Below are 21,707 nucleotides of genomic sequence, written 5' to 3' on the forward strand. Positions count from 1 at the left end.
CAGAAAAGTTGGGATATTTTCCAAAATGCAATAAAAACAAAAATCTGTGATATGTTAATTCACGTGAACCTTTATTTAACTGACAAAAGTACAAAGAAAAGATTTTCAATAGTTTTACTGACCAACTTAATTGTATTTTGTAAACATACACAAATTTAGAATTTGATAGCTGCAACACACTCAACAAAAGTTGGGACAGAGGCATGTTTACTATTGTATTATATCACCTTTCCTTTTAATAACACTTTTTAATCATTTTGGAACTGAGGATACTAATTGTAGTAGATTTGCAATTGGAAATTTTGTCCATTCTTGCTTGATATAAGGCTTCAGCTGCTCAACAGTCCGTGGTCTCTGTTATCTGATTCTCCTCTTCATGATACACCATACATTTTCAACAGGAGATAGATCTGGACTGGCAGCAGACCAGTCAAGCACACGCACTCCGTGTCTACAAAGCTACGCTGTTGTAATGTGGTCTGACATTGTCCTGCTGAAATAATCATGGACGTCCCGGGAAGAGACGTTGCCTTGATGGCAACATATGTCTCTCTAAAATCCTAATATACGCCTCAGAGTCAATGGTACCTTCACATACATGCAACTCACCCATGCCCTGGGCACTGATACACCCCCATACCATCACAGATGCTGGCTTTTGCACCTTTCGCTGATGATAATCTGAATGGTCGTTTTCATCTTTGGCACGGAGAACTCTACGCCCGTTTTTTCCAAAAACTAGCTGAAATGTGGACTCATCTGCACACGGTTCCACAGTCTTTCGGTCCATCTGAGATGAGCTCGGGCCCAGAGAACTCGCCGGCGTTTCTGTATAGAGTTGATGTATGGCTTCCTCCTTGCATAATACAGTTTCAAGTTGCATTTCTGGATGCAGCGACGGACTGTGTTGAGTGACAATGGTTTTCCGAAGTACTCCCGAGCCCAGGTGGCTATAATTGTCACAGTAGCATGACGGTTTCTTAGGCAGTGCCGCCTGAGGGCTCGAAGATCACGCGCATTCAGCAGTGGTTTCCGACCTTGCCCTTTACGCTCTGAGATGTCTCTGAATTCTCTGAATCTTTTCACAATATTATGTACTGTAGATGTTGAAAGACCTAAATTCTCTGCAATCTTGCATTGAGAAATGTTCCTTTTGAACTAACAATTCTCTCACGAACTTTGGCACAAAGGGATGGGTCACGACCCATCCTTGCTTGCAAAGACTGAGCCTTTGATGGACGCTACTTTTATACCCAGTCATGATACCTCACCTGCTACCAATTAGCCTGCTTAACGTGGAGTCTTCCAAACCAGTGTTACTTGAATATTCTGTGCACTTTTCAATCTTATTTTAACTCTGTCCCAACTTTTATTGAGTGTGTTGCAGCTATCAAATTCTAAATTTGTGTATACTTACAAAATACAATTAAGTTGGTCAGTAAAACTATTGAAAATCTTTTCTTTATACTTTTGTCAGTTAAATAAAGGTTCACGTGAATTAACATATCACAGATTTTTGTTTTTATTGCATTCTGGAAAATATCCCAACTTTTCTGGAAATGGGGTTTGTAGATATGCATTTGAATCACTCACGCATAGAGTACAGAATCAGGTTTAATATGTCATGAAATCTGTTGTGTTGCAGCAGTGGTACATTGCAATTTATAGTAATAAAAACTATAAACTTCAAGTACATATTAAAAAAATAAATGAAATGAGGTAATACAAAAAGAGAGGGAAAAAATACCGAGGAAGTGTACATGGGTTCTAGTCCATTCAAAAATCCGATGGCAATGGGGAAGAAGCCATTCCTGAAACATTGAGTGTGTGCCTTTGGGCTCCTGTACCACCTCCTTGATGGTAGCAATGACGTCAGAGCATTCCTGGATGATGGGGGAGTGGGGGATCCTTAATGATGGACACCACCTTTTTGAGGAATCATCTTTTGAAGGTGTCCTAGATGCTGGGGAGGCTAGTGCTCATGATAGAGCTGGCTGAGCTTATAACTTACTGCAGCTTTTTCCCCCGATTCTGTGTAGTGGCTCCTCCATCCAGACAGCAATTCTACTAGTTAGAATGCTCACCGCAGTACAACTGTAGAAATTTGCCAGTGTCTTTGGTAAAACTCCTAATGAAATATAGCTGCTTTGTAATTGCCTTCTTTGTAACTGCTTCAATATGTTGGGTCCAGGATGGCTCCTCAGAGATGCTGACACCTAAGAACGTGAAACTACTCACCCTTTCCACTTCTGAGCCCTTGATGAGGACTGATATGTTTCCTCAACTTACCCTTCCGGAATCCCACAATCAATTCATCGATCTTACTGATATTGAGCACAAGGTTGTTGCTGTGACACCACTCAACCAGCTGCTCCATTTCGCTCCTGTACACCTCATCACCATCTGAAATTCCATCAACAACAGTTGTGTTGTCGGCAAATTTACAGATGGCATTTGAGATTTTCCTAGCCACATAGTCATGGGTGTAAAGACAATTGAGCAGTGGGCTAAGGTGTGCCAGTGTTGAATGCCAACGAGGAGGAGATGTTACTTCCGATCCGCACAGACTGTGGTCTCCCAGTGAGGAAATCAAGGATCCAGTTGCAAAGGCCCAGGATTTGGAGCTTTTAATAAGTAGTGATGGTATAATCATGTTAAAAGCTGAGCTGTAATCAATAAACAGTAACCTGATTAAGTATTCCTATTGTCCAGCTGATCAAAGGCTGAGTGGAGAGCCAATGAGACTGTATCTGCTGTGGACCTATTATGGCGATGGGCAAATTTCAGTAGGTTCAGGTCCTTGCTTAGGCAGGAGTTGATTCTGGCCATGACTAACCTCTCCAAGCACTTCATCACAGTAGATCTGAGTACCACAAGGTAAGAGTCATTGAGGCAGATCACCCTGCTCTTCTTGGGCACTCTCTCATTTTGAAGCTGGTGGGAACCTCTGAATACAGTAATGTGAAATTGAAGATATCTTTGAACGCTCTCACCAGCTGGTTGGCACAGATTTTCAGAGCCCTACCAGGTACACCATTGGGGCCTGACACCTTGTGAAGGTTCACCCTCTTGAAGGATATTCTGACATTGGCCTCTGATCCAAAGATCACAAGGTCACTGGATGCTGCAGGGATTCGCATAGATGTAGTTTTATTCCCCCTTTTTAAAAATGTTCGTAAAAGGCAGCTAGCTCATCTGGAAATGAAGCATCACTGCCATTTATGATGTTAGGTTTTGCTTTGTAGGAAGTAATGGCCTGCAAACACTGTCAGGGCTAACATGCATCTGATTCTGTCTCTAACCTCAATCAGAACGTTTTTTGGGCTCTTACGATAGCTTTCCATAGGTCGTACCTGGATTTCCTGTATAAGCTCTGGATCACCAGTCTTGAATGCCACAGAGCTAGCCATCAGCAGACTACGAATTTCCTGGTTTATCTATGACTTTTGATTTGGGTATGTTCTCGAAGGCACACACTCATCCTCACAGGTTTTGATGAAGTCAGTGACAACTGCGGCATATTCATTCGGACTTTTAAATAAATCCCTGAATACTGTCCTGTCCACAGACTCAAAGCAGTCCTGTAAGCACTTCTCCACCTCCCTTGATCATACCCTCTTATGTTGCAGTCTTTAGTCTCTGCCTACACACTGGAAGTAGAAGTACAGCCAAATGATCGGACTTTCCAAAGTGTAGGTGTGGGATGACATGGGAAGTGTTCTTGATGGTGGTCAAGTGTGTTGGCTCCTCTGGTTCCACAGGTGAGATGCTGGTGGTAATTGCTCAGAGACTTAAGCTGGCCTGGTTGAAATATCCCACAATGCCAAGGTGTGCAGTTTCGTGCTTGCTAATCAGTGCACAGCTCCTCCAGTGCCTGTCTGATGTTGGTCTGAGGAAGAAAGTACACCACTACCAGGATGATGGCAGAAAACTCTCTTGACAGATAAAATGGATGACATTTGACTGTTAGATGTTCCAGGTTGGGTGAGCAGATTGAGAAAGACCTGTCATGTTTGTGTATCATAAGTTAATCATAAAGCATACTCTACCTCCTCTGCCTTTAGAGACTGAGCTGTCCTGTCTTTGTGAAGCCATTGAGCTGCAGCGCTGCATCTGAAATAGCAGCTGTGGGCCATGTTGCCATGAAGCAAAGTACACAGCACGATAGTCAAGTGGAAGCCTAAAGCTCCTGCAGTTCAATTGAACTTGTAAATCGTGGCAGCCTCCCAACTTCCACTTTCTAAAAGGAGAACTACACTCGTGACCCGAGTCTACTGTCCAAAGTTCATTGATGAAACCTTGTTTCAAAGTACTCGACAAACACCAAGTGCTAGGCAATGGAATTAATACGGAATAACGCCCACTACTATTCACTGATAAGTTGAATCCGACGGCCCATTCCATGCTGTACAATTCAATGATTCTTATCTATCATTTCCTTAGCTTAATGTACATTATACCATTATTTCTAGGGAGTCACATATTGCTTTCAACTGCTTTTTTTTCCAAAATAATTGCATGTAAGATAGCATTGATCTTGTTTCAAACTCCATTTATATAGCTCTATATTTTGTCACTTTGCATCTCTGTCAGTTCATAAGATTTGCTTGTTTTAGCCTTTTAAAATGATTTATTTTTAAGTTTTTAAATGATATTCCTTACTAACCTTTGTCAAACAGAGCCTTCATTCCCATTGAGTCAATTGGATTTGCCCAGTCTGTATACCCTAGACAGTCTCTTCATGAAAATTAATCTTGCTCAATTTCATGTCTTCTTAGTAACCATTTCACATTTATCCTTTCTAAATGCTACATTGAATTCAAATTATATTACAATTATTACATAAACATTTAAACACCTGCTGCATTAATCTGATGTACACAAAGAATAGTCCCATGTGATTTGCTGCTGTTGTTATTGTTGAACTTTCAAGGACTTGCGATGTAAACCTGGAAATTCCCAATCCAAATTTTTACCAAGTCAGGGGTTGTAAAGCCTAATGGAAAAGGTGAAAGCAAATCATGTTTGTAAAGGAATTAACGTAGTTTTGGAAGCTTTACTAGGTACAGGTTTCCCCCCGCCATCCGAAGGTAGAGCGTTCCTATGAAATGGTTCGTAAGCCGAAATGTCATAAAGTGAAGAAGCAATTACCATTTATTTATATGGGAAAATTTTGTGAGCGTTCGCAGACCCGAAAATAACCTACCAAATCATGCCAAATAACACATAAAACCTAAAATAACAGTAACACATAGTAAAAGCAGGAATGATATGATAAATACACAGCCTATATGAAGTAGAAATACTTTTCCACAACCATTACTGAACTGTTCACCGTGGCGAAAATCTCACGCAAGCGCCATCAGCAGAAAATCTCACACAAATGCTGTTGGCAAAAGCCCGGCGCAAGGGCTCTCAAGTAACCTTTAAGCTATGAAGCTACCAAATCATACCAAACAACACGTAAAAATACACAGCCGATATAAAGCAGAAATAATGTATGTACAGTGTAGTATCACTTACCGGAATTGGGAAGTCAGCACCAAGCACACTGATGATGGTGTGTTAGGCTGAGTCGTCGGAGGTTGGGGTAGTGCCGTGGCCCCCAACCTCCAGGCCACCGACAGATACCGAACCGCGAAGCATGCAGGGGTCCAGCGGTAGCTGGGAGGCATCCAGCACATCATTAAGAAAAAAGCCAAAATAAACATGCTAATTAATTATGTGCCAGCTGGCACGTAATTGTTGGCCCAGATCAGTGCCGATTGCATCGCCTTTGATCTGGGCCAACATTTAAGTGTGGGGCGGCACCTAATTAATTAGCATGTTTATTTCGGCTTTTTTCTTAAAGATGTGCTGTGTGCCTCCCGGCTACTGCTGCATTCTCCGCGAATCGGTACAGTATCTGTCCATGGCCTGGGGGTTGGGGTGGTGGGACACTGGTGTGTCATCTCGTCGTCTATTTCCATTCGAGCAGGCAGCTCATCTTCTCCTATGACCGTCCGCCTCGATGTCGAAGCTCGAGGCTCCTCGTCTGCTGTGGCTGATGTGGAAGGCTTGCTTGACTGCTGAGCCTCGCACATTTTTCTATCACACAGTTCTTTGTAAGCACTCTGCAAATATCTCCTAAACCTACGTACCCTTTCAAAATTAAAGTCGTACTTATCATTGCAGTGAAAATCTCACGCAGTTGCTTCATATTCATTTCGCTACTGCATTCCGTTTCGATTGTTATTCTTTCCTCTTCCAATTGCATCAGCTCTTCATCTATCAGTTCTTGGTCATGGGATGCCAAAACCTTTTCAACATCATGTTCGTCAGCTTCCACAAGCCAAACTCACTTTGTCCTTACTTTGTTCACCACGATCGAAATGCTTAATTATGTCTAGTTTTACGCTAAGTGTAACACCCTTACGAGCTCTTTTAGGCTTTTCCAACACCATAGAACTCATCTTGCAAACGGCTGCTCGGGGTGCGCGCGGCCTTTTATCGCACGCTAATTATTTTCGTAACAGTGAAAACACCTTCTGAAAGTGAAAACAGGGTACTAATGTAGGTCTTTCGTAACAGTGAGGTTTTGTAAAGCGAACGTTCGAAAAGCGGGGGACACTTGTATCATACAATGCTCCAATAGTTGTGTTAAAGGTCAGGGAGGAGGATATTTTCTCTATACTCCTTAAATCTTCCTGCTGAGCCAAAGATATATGGTTTGATTTCCAGAGATGAAACAAGTTGTAGCTGCATCACAAATAGATGTTAAGCTAGTCCAATAACACAAGCTATATAGAGGAAAGTGATGCAGAGTTACACCTGAGTTTCATCAACACTTCTATGGCAACTGGTAAAAGGTCTGTAAATGATAGGATTAATGGTAGTGTGCATATGGGGAAAAGCAAATCACATTTTACTTCTATTGAGTTCTACTAATATTTTCCAACCAATTTGACCATTACAGCAAAAGTTATGATACTGCAGAATTCAGAAACTTACAGACAAAATGGATTGGAACCACAAATTTTCAAAAATTACGATTACCAAGTCTCATTTTCCCAATGAATTAAAAAGGTTTACAGTCACCACATCTCAATACCATGCCCAGGTTTAGGGTAACAGAATAAATTCCAAAATTAGCTAATTTTTCAGATGCTGAACAGCAAACAAAAAGTGTCAGTGACACATCTCCCTATTTTTTCCAGTACATTTCTACGGTACAGTTTATACATCAAGACCGCAAGCTAGAACTAACGTAATGATTTACTGGACATCTCCTCTGTGGTTTGTCTATAACATTCACCTCAAAACACTTCAGTACCATGAAATCTTTCAAATCCATTAGAAGGCTAAACTAATGACCATCAGCATCCATTCTCAGGCCAACATTCCAAGCAATGTGACTATTTACACTCAGCTAACTCCATTGGGTGGACACATTAACCGCATGCTCAACACCAGAATCTCAAAACAGATATGCTATCCTGAGCTCTGCTACACACGAGAAATTTTCTTTGTTTTGTGCACATTCTCAAACTCATTGAAAAGTAAATCCACATCAACTCATGAGAATATGTGACCATTAGCTACTCAATGTTGAGTGGCATCTAGGAAAGCAGGAAGCATCTTTGACAGGAACCAAGCAGAGATAGCTGAAAGAACTCCTAATAAACCACCTGTCCTGTAAAGTAACTCCTGCTTCGATGCAGCAGAATCTAAGGTTCCCAAGAGGGCCTTATCAGCCAATTGAAAACCCACAGAAATGGAGCAGCAGCAAGTCTTCTCAATCCAAGAGATTGCTTAAGAAAAAAAGATCTTCGTATATTCATAGACGTGCTCTACACTAAAATAGAAGGAAAACAAAAGCCGTGTATATTTTTTAAGCTGGTGAAGTTGTCGATATTTACACTACAGGAAAGAAAATGTTATGTTAGTCTTTGCTACAGGAGAATTAAAAGTACAAGATAAAGAACGTTTTACTACAATTGCAAGTTATATCCTGTTAACAAAAAGGGCAAATCCAATCTGGCTAATTACTGCCCAATCAGTCTACTCACAGATATTAGAAAAGTGCTAGAAGCTGTTGTCAACAATGCTAGCAAGTAGTACTTGCACACCAATAAACCATTCATTGATGCTCATTTTGAAATTCATCAGAACTACTTGGACTAAGGCAGTAATGAAGTTTGCAGTCCAAAATGGAGCAAACCACTAAATTCATTGGTGGCACATGAATGCCTGCCCTTTACATCAAGACAGAGTTCAACTGAATGTGGTGTCAAGGTACCTGGGCAAAACTTAAATCAATGAGCATTAAAAGGGGAAATTCTCCTGTGGCTGGGGTTAAGTCACCTGAAAAGCAAGATAACAGTGTCAGGCCAATCATCTCAGCCCCAGAGCATCCAGCAGGGGGTCCTCACAACAATGACGTATGCCAAACTTTCCTCAGCTTCTTCATCAAGAACTTTCTATCAAAACACCGTGAATATCCTGGGGCCACCACTGACTGGAAAGGTAAACGGCAGCATCCTTGTAAATACTGCAGCTACAGGATCGATCAGATCAGAAGCTGGGTCACTCTCAGTGAGCAGCTCACTTCCCAACATCAAGGCCTTTTCACCAACTGCAAGGTGCAAGTCATCAGTGTGATGGAAAACTCTTCTCGTCTGGATGAGTGATGCACCAACAACTCCGAACCAGTCTGACACCATTTAGTGCAATGCTACCTGTTTCATTAGCACCCCTTGAACTATTGTTCCATTACCAATTGAGGTACACTGTGTATCACTTCAAAACACTCACCCAGAAATGGAAAATCTAGGCCAAGCATCAGTGCCCTGGCCACTTTTATACAGATTTTCTGTCAAATAAAAGCAACTCCAGTGTTACAGGGAGGGTGGGGATGTGTTTCACTTCAACTCTCCATACCATGATTTTCGCCATTCAAAGCTGCAACCTCTGCACAGCTTCAAGAAATGCAAGTTGAAAAACAAATGTGTTTATCCATTTATTCCCCACACCACACACACAAATTCCACGAGAGCCAGTTTTATTCCATTTCTCACGTTTTTAGGTAGCGATCTATGGATCCTACAAAGACAAATTACCATTACCTGATCACCATGATCTGTAAGTTTATTGAAACAAAAACGATGCACTTGTCAATTCCATATGACAAAGGGCAAAAACATTTTGCTCAATTGTACACGCGAGAGAATGTGCAGATGCTGTAGTACCAAGATGCTGCCCGGCCTGCTGAGTTCCTCCAGCATTTTGTGTGTGTTGCTCATTCCTTTTCATATATGTTAGCAATTTATCAAGGTTCTGAAAATGATAATTTTGCCTACATTGACAGCATATTTACCTATAGTTAGAATCTCTCAGACTTGTGTGACACGATATAAAATCAGTTTGCTTTGGCAGATAATGAATCAAAAGAAAAAACCCCTATAATTTGGTTGCTAAACCAAACAGTATAGAGTGCATATTTCAAGGGCTTTATTTTATATGTGTGAACTGACCTGTTTTCATTCCAAAGAACTATCAACATTGGCAATAACTAGATCTAAATGACATTTTAATCAGATTGCTGGCAGGCATAGGTTCAGACATCTTTACCTCCATTGCACCCCACTCATTCATGCCAATCATTCCTAATGTAGCAAATTGAAACTGACAAGAGACCAAACCTGAATGCCAAACTCAATACTTCAGCATCCCTTTGGGAAACCACAAAGTAAAAATATATCAATCCATCTTTGGCCCAGAGTAACACTGCTACCTGGGCAATGTTGTTGACAGTGAACTATAAAGATTGAAATATTATAAGACCATAAAATAAAGGAGCAGAATTAGGCCATTTGGCCCATCAAGTCTGCTCCAGCATTTCATCATGGCTGCTCCTTTTCTCTCACAGCCCCAATCTCCTACCTTCTCTCCGTAACCCTTCACGCCCTGACTAATCAAAAACTTGTCAACCTCCACCTTAAGTATGCCTCTGCAGTCGTCTGTGGCAATGAATTCCACAGATTCACCACTCTTTGGCTAAAGAAATTCCTCCATCTCTGTTCTAAATGGACGCCCCTCTATATTGAGGCTGTGCCCTCTGGTCCTAGACTCTCCGCATGGGAGAGGAAACATTCTCTCCATATCAAAGCCTTTCAACATTCAATATCTTTCAATGAGATCCCACCCCCCCTTATGCTTCTGAATTTCTGTGAGTATAGGCCCAAAGCCATCCATCGGTCCTCATTCAATGGTCCTCATCGGTAACCATTTCATTCCAAAACTCACTGTAAGAAAAGCCCTTAATATTTTATGTGAGGTAGGACTAATCATCTTTAATTTAGTCTGTTCTAGACTGAAATGAACAAAGTTAAACTTCATCACCACATAACGACAATGGTCTTTCATACATCTTGGGAGAAGAATCATTCAAATATAACACTACAATTTCAATGCAAAATAATACAACCTATTAGTTAAACATTTTGTTGGTCTTAAAAATTGCTAGCTCATGGTCGGAAACGATGACATCTGTGAATTAAAGTAGTTTGGCAAGAAACTTTCGATAAGCTTAAGATTTCTTCGACTACAAGAATTTTTGATTTCCTATACAGGTTTCCCCCGCTATCCGAAGGTACAGCGTTCCTATGAAACAGTTCGGTAAGCCGGAATGTCATAAAGTGAATAAGCAATTACTATTTATTAATATGGGAAAAATTTTTGAGCATTCCCAGACCCAAAAAATAACCTACAAAATCATGCCAAATAACACACAATACCTAAAATAACAATAACATATAGTAAAAGCAGGAATGATATGATAAATACACAGCCTATATAAAGTAGAAATACTTCTCTGCAGCACTGTCTAGCGCAGTGAAAATCTTGTGGAAGCGCTCTCGGCAGAAACACTCTCTCCAGTAACCTTTAAGCTATGAAGCTGCCAAATCATACCAAATAACACATAAAAATACACAGCCTATATAAAGTAGAAATTATGTACATACAGTGTAGTTTCACTCAGCAGAATCGGGAAGACTCCAATAAATTGCAGTTTCGTCACAGTTAAACACTTGCTTATACGAATAACCACCTGACGCAACTGGCAATCGCCTCTGATCTGGGCCGACATTTACGTGCCAGGCGGCACCTAATTAATTAGCTTGTTTATTTCGACTTTTTTCTTAAAGATGTGCTGGATGCGTTCCGACTACCACTGTGCCACTGCATTTTTCACAGCCCGGTATCGGTCCGCGGCCTGGAGGTTGGGGACCACTGCTTAAACTAGGAAGCTGCTCTCGCCTCAGAAACTGATCAAACCACCCATGACTACCTTTAAATTCCACTTTCGCAACACTTTCATCACCACCATACAGTGCTTTCTGTTTCAGCTTATTAAAAAGACTGATTTCTCCTTAAGAAAACTTAATGGAACACCACGCTTTGTACACCCATCAATCCACTCAAGCAATAGACTTTCCATTTTATCTATTATTGGATGGCGACTAAGAGAGACTACTTTGCTACGAGCAGAACCAACAGTAACATCGGCAGCTTTCAAAATTTTTTCTCTCTGCGTATAAATAGTGCAAATGATGGACACAGGCAAGTTCAACGCTTAATTATGTCTAGTTTTACGCTAAGTGTAACACCCTTACGAGCTCTTTTAGGCTTTTCCAATACCTTAGAACTCATCTTGCTAACGGATGCACAAAATAAATCGAGATAAAGCACGTGTTTAAGCAACGGTGGCTAGAATGCCGTTCCGGGGGAGGAGCTTGGCTGTTCTGGCGTGCGCTGCCCTTTTTTCGTAACAGTGAAAACACCTGCTGTTAGTGAAAACAGTTAACTAATGCAAGTCTTTTGTAACAGCGAGGTGTCATAAAGCGAACATTCGAAAAGCGGTTAGATACCTGTATCTCCTGTTTTAAAAACATACAAAGGGTAACTCTCACACACTATGCTCAGGGGCATTGAGATATGGGCAAAATACTCCTGAAAATACTCAAACAACAGGAATTCTGCAGATGCTGGAAATTCAAGCAACACACATCAAAGTTGCTGGTGAACGCAGCAGGCCAGGCAGCATCTGTAGGAAGAGGTGCAGTTGATGTTTCAGGCCGAGACCCTTCGTCAGGATGTGTGTTGCCTGAAAATACTCAGATTAGTTTGTTTCACAGCTGCTAGTCAAAGTCTTCTGTAATAGAAAAAAATTTAAACTATATTGCTTTCATGTCCAAGGAGGACAATATTAATGTCCTGTAGTTCTGAAAACTTTTCTACATTGTCTACTTAGGTTTAATTCCTGTACAATCCTGAGAAAAATGGATCACTAAATATGGTACCATAGCTGTTACCGCCATGTTGTTACAGCTAAGGTTGGAGTTCAATTCTGGTTTCCTCTATAAGAAAGTATGTATATTTGCATGTGGGTTTGCTCCAGGTGTTCCAGTTTCCTCTGGTTAGTAGGTTAGTGTAAATTGTCCTGTAATTAGGCTGGAGTTAGATACAATTTGGTGGACTTCCAGGCAGTACAGCGCGTTGAGCCAGAAGGATCTGCTTTCTACTGAATAAAGCAATAAATAATAACTACCACAAATGAAAGAAAATCTGCAGATGCCGGAAATCCAAGCAACACACACAAAATGCTGGAGGAACTCAGCAGGCCACGCAGCATCTATGAAAGAGTACAGCTGATATTTTGGGCTGAGACCCTTCAGCAGGACTGGAGAAAAAAAAAGACGAGTCAGAGTTAGATGGTGGGGAGAGGGGAGGGAGAAACACAAAGTGATAGCCATCTCCAATGGGATCACACCACCATGCACATCTTTCCCTCCCCCCAACTTTCTACTTCCTGCAGGGATCGCCCCCTATTCAACTCCCTTATTCATTTGTCCCTCACCACTGATTTTCCTCCTCGCATCCTTGCAAGCAGAACAAGTGCTACACCTGCCCCTACACCTCCTTCCTCACTACCATTCAGGGCCGTAAACAGTCCTTCCAGGTGAGGCAACACTTCACCTGTGAGGCTGTTGGGGTCATGCAGAACCCATAGAATTTAATCAGAGCCCACAAAACTGAAGTGTAAGCAACCCAGGATTACCCAAGGAGAAAAGACATCATCTTTTTCAAAAAAAAACCTCACGTTTCTGATTTATAGTTCATCAAAAATATGTTATTTATTTTTCCTAGACTAGACTGTACAGGACAGGTTATTTCAATTAAAAAACATGCAGCATCATGAGCTCCAGAATGATACAAAATAATCTGAGTAACCTTGTCCTGTAATCCTTTCCCAGTTTTTACCTATAACAATTATATTGCTACTTTCAATATAACATTAAAAATTATTCAAATTCAAAAACTGTAATAATTAAAGAATACTTTAAAGTTATGGCTAGGGATCCACAAAGTCAGCAAAGCAAACTAATATAACCTGTATCACTGTATAACAGATGAAATACCAAATCTTTATAGACAGTGCAATAGATGAAATATTATCAAAACCTTACAGGCTAAATTGCAATGCAAACTAGACAACGGGGTGAACCGTTGGGGCACCCTTTGAGAGAAGGGTAGTGCAGTCTGATGTGACCAGAAAGAACATTAAATTTCCTGAATGCTATTGCTATCTCTTTGATTTGGAAATTAAAGAAAAACTCAGTTTATTAAAGAAGAAAGACGCATAGCAAGACAAATATGTGACCAGAATGAACATTAAATATCCTTGAAGTAAATTTGAAGGAATCGGGCTGGCTGGGTCGGGTCTGGAATTGAATGTCCGATGTAATGATGGATTTGGTCTTGAATAATCACAGAATGATTCCATCAGTTCCGAGTTGGAATGACTTCTTTGGCACCAAAGGATGTAATTTGGAAGTCGAAAGCGGCCATTGTCGTCTTCAGCAACTCTCGCAATAATTACTCTGTGCCGCATATTCTTGAGTTGATCTTTCCTTTTCTCCTCTGTCTCTTCCTCTCTCCTCCTCCTCTGCCTGTTTTTGTCATTCTGGAGACACACAGCCCTTTCATCCTTCGTCTCTTCATCTCTTCTACCATTTGTTCTTTCTCTCTAATCCTGGAGTCGTGTGGCCCTGGCCTGATCAGATTCTTGTTCTCTCCTCCGTCTGTGCCTATTGTTGTCATTTTGGAGACGTTCATGCCTGTCCTCCTCTCTTTGATCCTGGAGTGGTGCGACCATGGCCTCATCCAATTGTTCTTCTGTCCCTCTCCTTGCTGCTTCCCGACGATGTTTGGCATCACCTCTTGACCATAATGTCCCCCTTCTCTTTCCACGCAGCATAATTAGGCTATCCATATATTTTTATCCTAATGCTTGATAGAAGATGGGAAGCAGTAACACCAAAGCCTCGAAGCTGCTGAGGCTGACCATGTGCATGCGTCGGGCTGTGGTGTCGCGGTCTCCATGATAGCCGATCGGGTCTCAGGTGAAAGGCAGCCTGTTGATTTTTGGCGAATGAGCAATTTTATACGAATATATAACCCTGAACTTTGCCTGCATTCTGTAAGTTAGCGTATTTTAATTCGACTTAGCCAAAAAAAAAGTGCCAGTGTATTGCACCGTTTGCGCTAATTGGACGTCACAAACAGACAGAGCATGAGAGTTTTAGTAGTATATAGATGCTGGCAAATCAATGGCAAACTGTCAATATTTATACAGTTAAACAAATTTACCACATGAACACTCAAGTACATGTGCCTTCAACTTGGTGGCAGCAAATCTGTCAGTGCACTCAGACTTGCTAGGAAAACCTCTTATGGATCATCTGCACTTCCCTTCATGAAGATTTACAAGAGATCGTTTCTTTAATTATTACTGTTTACAATGATATTTTTGAAGATTTTTAATTCATAAAGTTAGTTTTACTTCTATTATCTTTATAATATTTACTATAACATTTTAGTCTATAATACCAAGAGAAAGTGCAAATGGTTACCAAGTGAAATTACAGGCTAAAAATAATTACTAGAAAGGTCAAACAGCTTTACAATTCACAAATCAGAAAGGTCATTTGGAAAAGCACATGTACATCCTTATTTTCCCCAGTTTATATTAGACGTGACTTACAGAATTCCAACTTTAAAAATATACGGAAGAAATAGTGTAAATAATCTTTCAAGATGTAATAATAAAATACATTATGGTATTCATTTATAATTGGACTCAGGATGGTGGTTTAATTAAAGAGCATCAGTACCCCTACTTCTTGAGACTGAAGAAATTTTGAAAGTTCCCTTTGACCCTCACCAATTTTTATACGTGCACCACAGAACGCATCCTATTCACATGGAGCTGCAAGAAGTAGTTTGAATCCTTTGCATTACCTAGTTTTCTGCATCAGTTGCTCAAAATGTGGTCTGATCTTCATCGAGGTCACAATACTAGACAAATACTATCTGCCCAAACTACTAACACACAAACAAGTGTATTTTTCCATGTCTTTATTGACTTGGCCATTCCAAAACACTAGTTTTCTTCTTTTTAAACCATTCTGTTGTTGACTTACTCTTGTGTTTAATCTTTCACAGACTAGGCTGGAAAAAGTACATGAACCCTTGTATTTGATAATTGATAGAACCTCCTTTAGCAGCAATAACCTCCACCAAACATTTCCTGTAGCTGCTGATCAGACTTGCACAACAGTGAGAAGGAATTTTAGACTGTTCCTCCATACAAAACTGTTTCAGTTCAACAATATTTCTGGGATACCTTGCATGAACAGCCCTCTTCAGATCATGTCACAGCATCTCAATTCAATTGAGGTCCGGACTCTGACTTGGCCATTCTAGAACACTAATTTTCTTCTTTTTAAACCATTCTGGTGTTGACTTACTCTTGTGTTTCAGATCGTTGTCTTGTTGCATCATCCAACTTCTATTAAGCTTCAGGTGATGGAGCACTACCCTGATATTCTCCTGTAAAAATGTCTTGATACAATTTTGAATTCATTGTTCCCTCTGCAACTGCAAACTGTCCAGGCCCTGAGGTAACAAAGTAGCCCTAAATGATGATGCTCCTCCCAGCATTCTTCACAGTTGGGATGAGGTTTTGCTGTTGGTGTGCAGTGTCTTTTATCCTCCAAACATAGTGTGTATTTCTGTCAAAAAGTTTAACTTTTGTCTCATTTCTCCACAGAACATTGTCCCAGAAGCGTTGAACATCCAGGTGGTTTTTTGCAAACTTGAGACTTGCAGCAATGTTTTTTTTGCACAGCAGTGGTTTCCTCCATGGAGTCCTTCCATGAACACCATTCTTATTCAGTGTTTTTCTTATAGTGGGCACATGAACAGAGACTTTAGCAAGTTCCAGAGATTTCTGAAAGTCTTTTGCTGTTACCCTTTGGGTTGTTTTTCACCTCCTTCAGCATTGCATTGATTGGAACACCCAACTCCAAATAGCTTTTGTAGAGGCATTACCCCAGAGCTTCAAATACTTTTTTTGAACCTAGACTGTGATTGTTTAAATGGTGTACTCAGTATTGATGAGAAGTACAATTGTTTGTGTATTATTAGTTTAGGCAGATTGTGTTTGTCTATTATCGTGACTTAAATGAAGATTGGACCATATTTTATGAGTAATTAATGCAGAAAGCCAGGTAATTGCAAAGAGTGCACAAACTTTCTCTTGCAACTGTACATCACAGCTTGGTATGGCAACTGTTTTGCCCGAGACATCAAGAAACTACAGTTTGGACACAGCTCAGCACATCATGAAAACCAGCCTCCATCTGCACTTCTCACTGCCTCAGTAAAGCAGCCAGTAGATTCAAAGACCCAATCTGCCTTGGACTTCCCATCAGACAAAAGATACAACAGCCTGAAAACATGAACACCAGGCTCAAGGACAGCATCCATCCCTCTGTTGTAAGACTACTGAATGGCCCCTTCTATGATAAGATGGACTCTTATCCTCACAATCTAGCTCATGGCCTTGTGCCTTATTGCCTGCCTGGATTGCATTTTTTCTGTCCTTACACACTTCATTCTGCATTGTTATTGTTTTTAAACTTGTACTATCTCAGTTACTGATGCGATGATTTATATGAATGGCTCTTTCCACTAATACATTAGTATGTAATTCATACATCTGACAATAACAAATCAGGTTTTCCCTCAACTCTCATGAAGAGGTCCTAACCCCAGTCGTTTGTCAAATTACAATCCTGCTATCCTGAAACTAGCATGTTGAATCTGTAATGCACTCCCACCCTCACAAGTATTTATGTTTTAGGCAAAGAGAATAAAATTGCACTGTATACTCTATTATTGAAGTACTCTGGAATTCCACTAACACAAGAATTTATGAAAATATGGCATTTTGTCCTTTTTGAGCCTTTTCTATAAGATCATATCATCACACACATTCTAATTTCAAATACTTGAAATGTCAGAATGTTTTCTCAACCATATGCATTCATATTCACGTTCAAACATTGATTGATTTAGTAGTTATATCTATCGTTACAGAACCCTCACATCTATAAAAGGTCCAACCCCGCCCCCCATTTCTCCATTTTTCGCTCCAAACTGTCGCTCTGGGATGTTAGTATCAAGTAACATTGAAAATTTACATTTTGGTCACCATCTGAGACTTTACCAACAAAACCTGTGTTATATGCAAATGTATAGATGTTTTTTGAGCTATGCCTAACCACAAGACAAGGCAATGTACACAAGTGAGAAAGATTGGCTGGTTAAGAGGCCAATCAGCAAGTCCAAGGAATTGTTTGTGGACTTCAGGAAGTGGAAGTCAGGAAAGCATGTCCCTCTTCAGCAGTATGCTTTTTTTTTGAACCCCAATTTAATTTGCAAGCAACGTCACAACCAACATACAGCAATATTCTGTTCTGACCTGCTCAGTGCAAAGGTACTTTGAAACATGTCCTTAGGTATTTATTATCCTATTTGCTAACTCATCATTTTTATTTTCTTACCATACCTACGTGAGAGTGTTCCTTCATGTCACTTTTCAACATTCAATGAAATCTAATTACTGTCCTAATTGAACTGAATCCTGATTTACTTTTTGTTCAAGGTATTCCTTTGGTTTCTTCTATTAATAACCATTACCCTATTTCTTTTCCCTTTGTCTCATCAAGGAGGCTCTTTATAGGATCACCTTATCATGTCTATCCACCATTTGTGGATGAAATGCAAAGGTCGCAAGTTGGCACCTGCAAGATCTTGGACCATGCATGGATGGCCCTTGAGCAAACGCCATCTTCGAGATCACTGCATTTGCAGAATAGCCCCGTTTCACCATGCTGTTTGTCCAAGCAAATTGATTTCTGTCTTCCAGGAGATCCATTTTCCTTTATCCAGGAAGGAAGTTGTTTAATTACATTAATGCCCATGCTGACCTTACTTTCAAGTTACACCTGCCATAACTTAAAGGTGGAAAAAGTGTCAAATCTAATCAGAATATTATTAGCCTGAAAATTTCTCCAAATAGTGAATACAACCAAACTGAGGAGCCACCTAATTCCTTGGGCACACCCAAAGAATGCACACATTTGAAAATGGAGGTTCTGAGAAATATCATACAAGTGCAAATTTGCCTTGCATCTTATAGCCTAGCAATTGATATAAACTAATTGAACTGATGCAAAAGCTGAGCATCAAGCTACATATTAGTAAACATCAAAAGTATGAGAAGTTTGCCCTTTGTTGAAAGTCGCATTGCTAAGTCTGCATCACATGCGTGAATGAACACAAGTATTTCCAAGGGACTAGAGGATGGGGTTACATCCTGCAAATGGGTTGAAAGAACACGAATCTCAGTGGACATACACCTTTAAGTATATAAATATTTAAGAGTTCTGGAAATAAACAAAAATTATGAATTAATGGATTAATCAACATTTTACCTTCAATTATTTCTAGATTTATTTTGCAAAATCCAACAGCAAGGGAAACTAATATATTTTTTCCTGGTCCTCAAGAATTTAAGTTATTCTCCTTTTAATTTCCCCTGCAGTCCCAATCCACAGGGACTGCCGAAACTTTAAATGGATGGGCAATTTCAATTAGAGATAGAAGATTCTCATGAATAATACTTAGTAGTCGCTTTGAATGATATTCATAATGGTACTTTTGTACTGTATTCAACTTTGCACAATACAATGCCTTCAACAGAGACCTTTATTCTATGTGTGATTGGTACTCCATCACCCACAGCATTACTTCAGTAATGTGAAAACCAACAATTGTTATTCAGTTGTTCAACAACAGATAATGGTTGGCCAAAACATGGTGTGTAAAAAGATTTGCTTAAAATTCCAAAAGAAATAATTTTGATGGAGTGAATATGTTTACTCAACAAACACTATTTTGTTATTTGAATATTAAGTTTCTATTAAGAGCTAATAAAAATAAATTTACTATAGTTAGAATTGTTCTTAAAAGTCAAAATCTGAAATGTTTCCTATAGAATGACCATCCATCTGTCCTGAATATATGAAATTTTTGAACCCAATTATATCCATATTACAGCCCTGAAATGTTGCAACCTGTCCTCCAGGGTGAGCACTGGTTATGTCAATAACCTCCTGTGTACTGTTAAGGCTAAACAGGTTAAATAATTGAAATTAGCCCAATGATACAACAAAAATGTTTGAACATCTCAATCAAAGATGTAAACAGATGAAGCTGAACACCAAAACAAAGTAGTAGAGATGGCTTATCAGTTTATTGTGACTTCCATGAAAATCTAATCTCACTATCTGTAAAACAATGCCATTCATTCTTTTGGATTAGTATTTCATTTGCAACTAAATGTACCTCTACTAGTCTCTGATCAAGCATGACACATTGCAAATTACACAGAATTAAAATAACATGAAGAAGTATGGTGTAATGAAACCCATTTCAAAGAGAGGTCTTTCTAAAGAGATGGTACAGAGATTTAAAGGGAAATTTAACAATGTCCGGAGGCATGGTCTCCAGTGGCAGAGCTCATGAAGCCATGGGGCTACAGCAAGGCCAAGATAAAGAATAATTTATTTATTGAGATACAGCGTGGAAAAGGCCCTTCGAGCTACACCTCCCAGCAACCCCCTATTTAACCCTAGACTGATTATGGGACAATTTACAATTACCAATTCACCTATTAACCAGTAGGTCTTTTGATTGGGGAAGGAAACCAGAGCATCTGGTTGGAGGAGGCTGCAGTCACCAAAATATTCAAGTACATGGATTTTGCAATGGTGAGTTTGTAAGACATCGTGCAAAAACGTAAGAATACACAAAAGGTTAGTTGCGCAATAGGACAAGCAGATAACTATGTACACACTTGTGTTACTTTCACCCACCAGGCTCTCAGACAAATAGCCAAGTTTTGATATTGCTGAATTTAATATTATTTAAGAGATTCAAACCAGTCAAACAAAATGTTACATACAATGAGATTGAAGTCTGACTTACAGGCAAAATTAAGTCACTGCTAGCCTAACTGACTTTAGCAATTTTCTGCTTAAAATATAGTACAGATATAACTGTTACATTTTCCATCTCTGTTCCCACTGGGTTCTTTATACTCATCATTAGATTATGGGAACAGGTATTCTCAGTAGTTTATCAGTGTTCACTTATAATATTCATTCCTTGCATGTCCTATTATTTCAAAGAAAGCTCTAGTTACAAGCTAGAGCTCTATATTTTCTTGGTATACATTACCATTTCTATTGTAATTAAATACATCAATATTAGTCCTTAATCAAACTAAATATTTATCATAAATTATATGCAGCATTAAAATACATACAATTACTTTTTCCAAATACAAACAGATGGTCATTCTGAATGCATTGAAAGCAATTCTTTTCACTGCCGTGCCAGGCACTAGCTACAACATGGATCAGTTACATTCTATTTTTTTTCATCTGTGAAATATCCTCAATTTACAGAACACATAACAGGAAATGTTTCAGACATCAAATCAGCATCCCAGCAATGAACTGGCAAAAACTTAATTAAAAATCAAAAGTCATCAGGACTGGTATTGAGATAAGATCAGTGAAACTGAGTTTGGTCAAGTGACTTTCTTAATTTTAAAGTAGATTCATTAACATAAAAGTTTTTGAATATATTTACTGACATTCCCGTCTGAGGTCATAAAAGGTGTGGCAGAATGCAAGTGATTCACGTCAATTTCTTCTGATCATGGAAGCCTGGAAGCGTTGGAAAGAAACCATCTTCCCTGTCCCCAAAGCCGGATCATTTCTCAAGTGGGAATCAATATTCAAATAAAAGTTGAGACTGGAACAATCCAAAAAAGAGGAAATGCACTAATACGGCTAGTTACACATGTTCTGGTAGTAAAATAGTAGCCTAATCCAATTATGCTACAGTCCAAAAACATTCAGGATATTTTACTGAAATCTGAACTTGCTGCAAAAGTAAAATCATAGAAATTTTTCCACAAAGTTCTTTGTTTACATATTAATTTTAAATATTACAGCTTAAAAACCCATAGATATTTAAAATTAATTTGTTCATCATATAACCTCAACCACGGCTCACAGGTAATTTGGGCTTGTCTCAACATGTTTTCAATTGGGTATTTCAATGCAGTTCTGAGAGTATTCCTGCTTTACTATCAGTAGTGATTGTTTTAAAACAAGATGTACTATCTTCTAAAGAAAATCAAAGAGGGGGAAAGTGTCCTAGAGATTTAAGCCAATATTTATCCC

The 21,707-nt window shown here is 39.5% G+C and overlaps 1 protein-coding gene across 4 annotated transcripts in view; it reads right to left on the reverse strand.

The window, feature by feature from the left end:
* The window catches only part of dcun1d3 (defective in cullin neddylation 1 domain containing 3), a 38,673-nt gene that overhangs the window by 15,052 nt on the left and 1,914 nt on the right, over window positions 1–21,707 (reverse strand). The gene's annotated exons all lie outside the window — the stretch shown is intronic.

The sequence above is a fragment of the Mobula birostris genome, chromosome 9 (genome assembly GCF_030028105.1).
Source record: "Mobula birostris isolate sMobBir1 chromosome 9, sMobBir1.hap1, whole genome shotgun sequence".
NCBI classification, from domain to species: Eukaryota; Metazoa; Chordata; class Chondrichthyes; order Myliobatiformes; family Myliobatidae; genus Mobula; species Mobula birostris.